The 6,352-nt window shown below is 43.1% G+C and overlaps 1 long non-coding RNA gene across 1 annotated transcript; it reads right to left on the bottom strand.

Annotated features, from left to right (window-relative positions):
- Positions 1 to 4,354: 4,354 nt before the first annotated feature.
- On the bottom strand, positions 4,355 to 5,709 carry LOC129845669 (uncharacterized). The gene is made up of 4 exons (XR_008758061.1): positions 5,687 to 5,709; positions 5,178 to 5,623; positions 4,873 to 5,146; positions 4,355 to 4,808 (listed from the first exon to the last, which is right to left on the bottom strand). It is a non-coding gene; the product is annotated as an uncharacterized LOC129845669 (long non-coding RNA).
- Positions 5,710 to 6,352: the final 643 nt, after the last annotated feature.

Raw genomic sequence — 6,352 nt, 5'->3', positions numbered from 1 at the left:
TATATTTTATTTAACCTTTATTTAAACTAGGCAAGTCAGTTTAGAACAAATTATTATTTACAATGACGGCCTACCCGGGCCAAACCCTAACCCGGACAACGCTGGGCCAATTGTGCGCCGCACTATAGGACTCCCAATCACAGCCGGTTATGATACAGCCTGGAATCAAACCAGGGTCTGTAGTGACGCCTCTAGCACTGAGACGCAGTGCCTTTAGACCGCGGCGCCATTCTGGAGCCCTTGATCATGGCTAGAAGAGACCCAGTTTTGTCAAATGAACGTCAGATTGTACTTTTTGTAGCAGGTTAGGAGAACTAGGTTAAGGTTAGGAAATGGGTTAGGGTTAGCAAAAAATGCAACAAAAATATCTACTTTCGACATTAATTTGACGAAAGCTGGATCTCATCTAGCCATACCCTCCTTATGGGGACCGGAGAGTGGGCGAATGGATGTGTCGAACGGAAAGTGGTGGGCGTGTGGAAAGGAGAGGGTGTGCCGAAAGCTTTCTGCTGTAGGTTACATGGTTTTGATTGAGCGATGTGTTTTTCTCTTCCGGTTCTTACCACGCAGCTTCCATACATTGAGCTTCCATACCAGGAGAGTTTGGACTTCTGTCATGAAGCCAGAGGATGAGTCTGGATCTTATTTCACTGTTAGTTTTACACAAATTATTGTAAATGTGCAGTTATAAAACGGATTGTTTATTTTTTATTAAAAGTACAGGGTGATGGTTACTGTCAGACTGGTCTCATAGACTAGATGTAACATCGTAAACGTAAATCCAGGATAGATTGATATGGTAACATAGTAAACGTAAATCCAGGAGAGATTGATATGGTAACATCGTAAACGTAAATCCAGGATAGATTGATATGGTGACAGTAAACGTAAATCCAGGATAGATTGATATGGTAACATAGTAAACGTAAATCCAGGATAGATTGATATGGTAAGTATGATATGGTTAGATAAGACAGAAGGTTACTTAAGGCAAAAACGAAAGGACAAATACACCATGACAGCGCAATACACAAGGGGTGGAACAGTGGCAAAGGTACCCACAGGACAAACAGAATAATATTAGTCTGAGGAGAGATTAAATATCATTAATACAACAAAAATAATTCTAAACACACCTTTGCTTTACAAAGTTAAACAGATGTATTTTTTCTTCATAATAAGCAGGAGTAATATTCTTAGATCAGAATTTTTCATTGGTCGGTCGGGTATATAACACAAACGTTTAGCAACCCAAATCTCATCATGGGCAACTTTAGCTAATATATGCCATCTACGCTGTCTGCCATCTACGCTGTCTGCCATATACACTGTCTGCCATATACGCTGTCTGCCATCTACCCAATCCAGTTGAAACCAGGATTAATCCGTGAAGAGCCCACTTCTCCACAGTGCCAGTGACCATCGAAGGGGAGCATTTACCCACTGAAGTCGGTTACAATGACGAACTGCAGTCAGGTCAAGACCCTGGTGTGACAGTTTTGCAGAAACTCTTCAGTTGTACAGAAACCCGCGGTTTCATCAGCTGTCCGGGCGGCTGGTCTCAGACGATCCCACAGGTGAAGAAGCCGGATGTGGAGATCCTGGGCTGGCGTGGTTACAAGTGGTCTGCCGGTTGTTAGACTGGTTGGACATACTGCCAAATTCTCTACAACGATGTTTTGGAGATTTGTACTGTAGTAACCTGGTATATTTATGTTAAGTATTATGTTTACCGATAGATGGCAGTATTTACTCAATACGGGGTTTTCTTTAAGAAGCATCCTAAAATACTACATATTTGACGATGAGGATAACTATGGAGGACTGCGTTGGATTTGTTTGCCACGAATTCAACGGAGTGTTTGGCGTGCGACGCTGGATGCGAGACTCAAGTGAGCGGTGGAAGATCCTGAAGGATTGATTCCCTGGATACGGGTAGGACAAATTATTGACTGTGTGAGGGGAGAAAGAATTTGAAAAGATGGCTTTGGCAACAAAAGACTCGCTACCACCAGTTGATCCTACAAACCAGGAATGGGAGGAGTACTGTGAAATAATGGAACATTTCTTTGCTGCTAATTAAATAACTGATGCCGCTATACAGAAATCCATACTCATCCGCGTTGTCGGTGCACAAACATACAGCTCAATGAGAAACCTGTTGCGCCCTGATAAACCAGGAGAAAAGTCATTCATAGAAATACGCTGGTTTCAAAGAAGGGGAGGCAGCCAATAGGCTGTTATCGTCGCTAAGGCCAGTCGTTGCTAAGGCCAACACAGAGCGTTTGACTGTAAATTCAAACATGAATTGTGGGATGCTAGGGCACATGGCAAGGGCGTGCCGCAATAAGAAAAACGCAACGGGCTACAGAAAAGAGAGCGGACAGAGAACCAAATACCTCGTGACGCTCTAACTACCGCTCAAATCAAGTAATAGATAGTGAAAAGTGAGTGCGCAGACGCAGAGCGTTCTCCATGTACAGGGGGCGAAGAGGAAAAAGGTGACGCTTTCTAAACCTATTTTTACTTTGTCATTATGGGGTATTGTGATGTCGCTATGGGGTAGTGTGATGTCATGAAGGGGTATTGTGTGTAGATTGATGAGGAACACAAACAGTTGAATCCATTTTAGAATAAGGCTGTAAAGTAACAAAATGCGGAAAAAGTCAAGGGGTCTGAATAATTTACGAATGCACTGTATATACTGTGTTCTTGTCAAGGCTCATCCTATATAACTACTGGTGTACACACCCTTTCTATTCATATACTGTCCATACGGAGAGTACACACCATTATATACACACATACAGTACTAGTCAAAAGTTTGGACACCTACTCATTCAAGGGTTTTTCTTTATTTTTACTATTTACTACATTGTCGAATAATAGTGAAGACCTCACAACTATGAAATAACACATGGAATCATGTAGTAACCTAAAAATATATTTTAGATTATTCAAAGTAGCCACCCTTTGCCTTGATGACAGCTTTGCAAACTCTTGGCATTCTCTCAACCAGCTTCACCTGGAATGCTTTTCCAACAGTCCTGAAGGATTTCCAACATATGCTGAGCACTTGTTGGCTGCTTTTCTTTCACTCTGCGATCCAACTCATCCCAAACCATCTCAATTGGGTTGAGGTCTGGTGATTGTGGAGACCAGGTCATCTGAGGCAGCACTCCATCACTCTCCTTCTTGGTCAAATAGCCCTTACACAGCCTGGAGGTGTGTTGGGTCATTGTCCTGTTGAAAAACAAATGATAGTCCCACTAAGCACAAACCAGATGGGATGGCGTATTGCTGCAGAATGCTGTGGTAGCCATGCTGGTTAAGTGTGTCTTGAAATCTAAATAAATCACTGACAGCAAAACACCCACACACCATCACACCTCCTCCTCCATGCTCCTCCTCCAAACTACATCATGTTCAGACCAGGGTGAGTAAACTACATCACGTTCAGACCAGGGTGAGTAAACTACATCACGTTCAGACCAGGGTGAGTAAACTACATCACGTTCAGACCAGGGTGAGTAAACTACATCACGTTCAGACCAGGGTGAGTAAACTACATCATGTTCAGACCAGGGTGAGTAAACTACATCATGTTCAGACCAGGGTGAGTAAACTACATCATGTTCAGACCAGGGTGAGTAAACTACATCATGTTCAGAACAGGGTGAGTAAACTACATCACGTTCAGACCAGGGTGAGTAAACTACATCACGTTCAGACCAGGGTGAGTAAACTACATCATGTTCAGAACAGGGTGAGTAAACTACATCATGTTCAGACCAGGGTGAGTAAACTACATCATGTTCAGACCAGGGTGAGTAAACTACATCATGTTCAGACCAGGGTGAGTAAACTACATCATGTTCAGACCAGGGTGAGTAAACTACATCATGTTCAGACCAGGGTGAGTAAACTACATCATGTTCAGAACAGGGTGAGTAAACTACATCATGTTCAGACCAGGGTGAGTAAACTACATCATGTTCAGACCAGGGTGAGTAAACTACATCATGTTCAGAACAGGGTGAGTAAACTACATCATGTTCAGAACAGGGTGAGTAAACTACATCATGTTCAGACCAGGGTGAGTAGACTACATCATGTTCAGACCAGGGTGAGTAAACTACATCACGTTCAGACCAGGGTGAGTAAACTACATCATGTTCAGACCAGGGTGAGTAAACTACATCATGTTCAGACCAGGGTGAGTAAACTACATCATGTTCAGACCAGGGTGAGTAAACTACAACACGTTCAGACCAGGGTGAGTAAACTACATCATGTTCAGACCAGGGTGAGTAAACTACATGTTTAGACCACGGTGAGTAAACTACATCACGTTCAGACCAGGGTGAGTAATCTACATCACGTTCAGAGCAGGGTGAGTAGACTACATCATGTTCAGACAAGGGTGAGTGAAGCAGAAAGAGAGAAACTTGTAAAATACTGTGTGCAGGATGGGATACAGATCCTCAGTTTGAGAGAAGTTTCCAGAGGGGCAGGACTGAGAATCTACTGTATGTAAAGGACCAGACTACCTACCTCTGCTTTATGTAAAGGACCAGACTACCTACCTCTGCTTTATGTAAAGGACCAGACTGCCTACCTCTGCTTTATGTAAAGGACCAGACTACCTACCTCTGCTTTATGTAAAGAACCAGACTACCCACCTCTGCTTTATGTAAAGGACCTACTACCTACCTCTGCTTTATGTAAAGAACCTACTACCTACCTCTGCTTTATGTAAAGGACCAGACTACCTACCTCTGCTTTATGTAAAGGACCAGACTACCTACCTCTGCCTTATGTAAAGGACCAGACTACCTACCTCTGCTTTATGTAAAGGACCAGACTGCCTACCTCTGCTTTATGTAAAGGACCAGACTACCTACCTCTGCTTTATGTAAAGAACCAGACTACCCACCTCTGCTTTATGTAAAGGACCTACTACCTACCTCTGCTTTATGTAAAGAACCTACTACCTACCTCTGCTTTATGTAAAGGACCAGACTACCTACCTCTGCCTTATGTAAAGGACCAGACTACCTACCTCTGCCTTATGTAAAGGACCAGACTACCTACCTCTGCTTTATGTAAAGGACCAGACTACCTACCTCTGCTTTATGTAAAGGACCTACTACCTACCTCTGCTTTATGTAAAGAACCAGACTACCTACCTCTGCTTTATGTAAAGGACCAGACTACCTACCTCTGCTTTATGTAAAGGACCAGACTACCTACCTCTGCTTTATGTAAAGGACCAGACTACCTACCTTTGCTTTATGTAAAGGACCAGACTACCTACCTCTGCTTTATGTAAAGGACCAGACTACCTACCTCTGCTTTATGTAAAGGACCAGACTACCTACCTCTGCTTTATGTAAAGGACCAGACTACCTACCTCTGCTTTATGTAAAGGACCAGACTACCTACCTCTGCTTTATGTAAAGGACCAGACTACCTACCTCTGCTTTATGTAAAGGACCTACTACCTACCTCTGCTTTATGTAAAGGACCTACTACCTACCTCTGCTTTATGTAAAGGACCAGACTACCTACCTCTGCTTTATGTAAAGGACCAGACTACCTACCTCTGCTTTATGTAAAGGACCTACTACCTACCTCTGCTTTATGTAAAGGACCAGACTACCTACCTCTGCTTTATGTAAAGGACCAGACTACCTACCTCTGCTTTATGTAAAGGACCAGACTACCTACCTCTGCTTTATGTAAAGGACCAGACTACCTACCTCTGCTTTATGTAACGGACCAGACTACCTACCTCTGCTTTATGTAAAGGACCAGACTACCTACCTCTGCTTTATGTAAAGGACCAGACTACCTACCTCTGCTTTATGTAAAGGACCAGACTACCTACCTCTGCTTTATGTAAAGGACCAGACTACCTACCTCTGCTTTATGTAAAGGACCAGACTACCTACCTCTGCTTTATGTAAAGGACCAGACTACCTACCTCTGCTTTATGTAAAGGACCAGACTACCTACCTCTGCTTTATGTAAAGGACCAGACTACCTACCTCTGCTTTATGTAAAGGACCTACTACCTACCTCTGCTTTATGTAAAGGACCTACTACCTACCTCTGCTTTATGTAAAGGACCAGACTACCTACCTCTGCTTTATGTAAAGGACCAGACTACCTACCTCTGCTTTATGTAAAGGGATACTTCTGGATTTTGGCAATGAGGCCCTTTATCTACTTCCCCAGTCAGATGAACTCATGGATATCATTTCTGTCCGTCCAGTATGAAGGAAGTTGGGAGGTAGTTTCACATTGACTAAACTCTGATGGCTATCATGCTAGCAGATTACCCATAACG

This window comes from Salvelinus fontinalis, unplaced genomic scaffold (assembly GCF_029448725.1).
Source record: "Salvelinus fontinalis isolate EN_2023a unplaced genomic scaffold, ASM2944872v1 scaffold_0334, whole genome shotgun sequence".
NCBI classification, from domain to species: domain Eukaryota; kingdom Metazoa; phylum Chordata; class Actinopteri; order Salmoniformes; family Salmonidae; genus Salvelinus; species Salvelinus fontinalis.
This window is presented reverse-complemented; position numbering and strand designations above follow the sequence as displayed.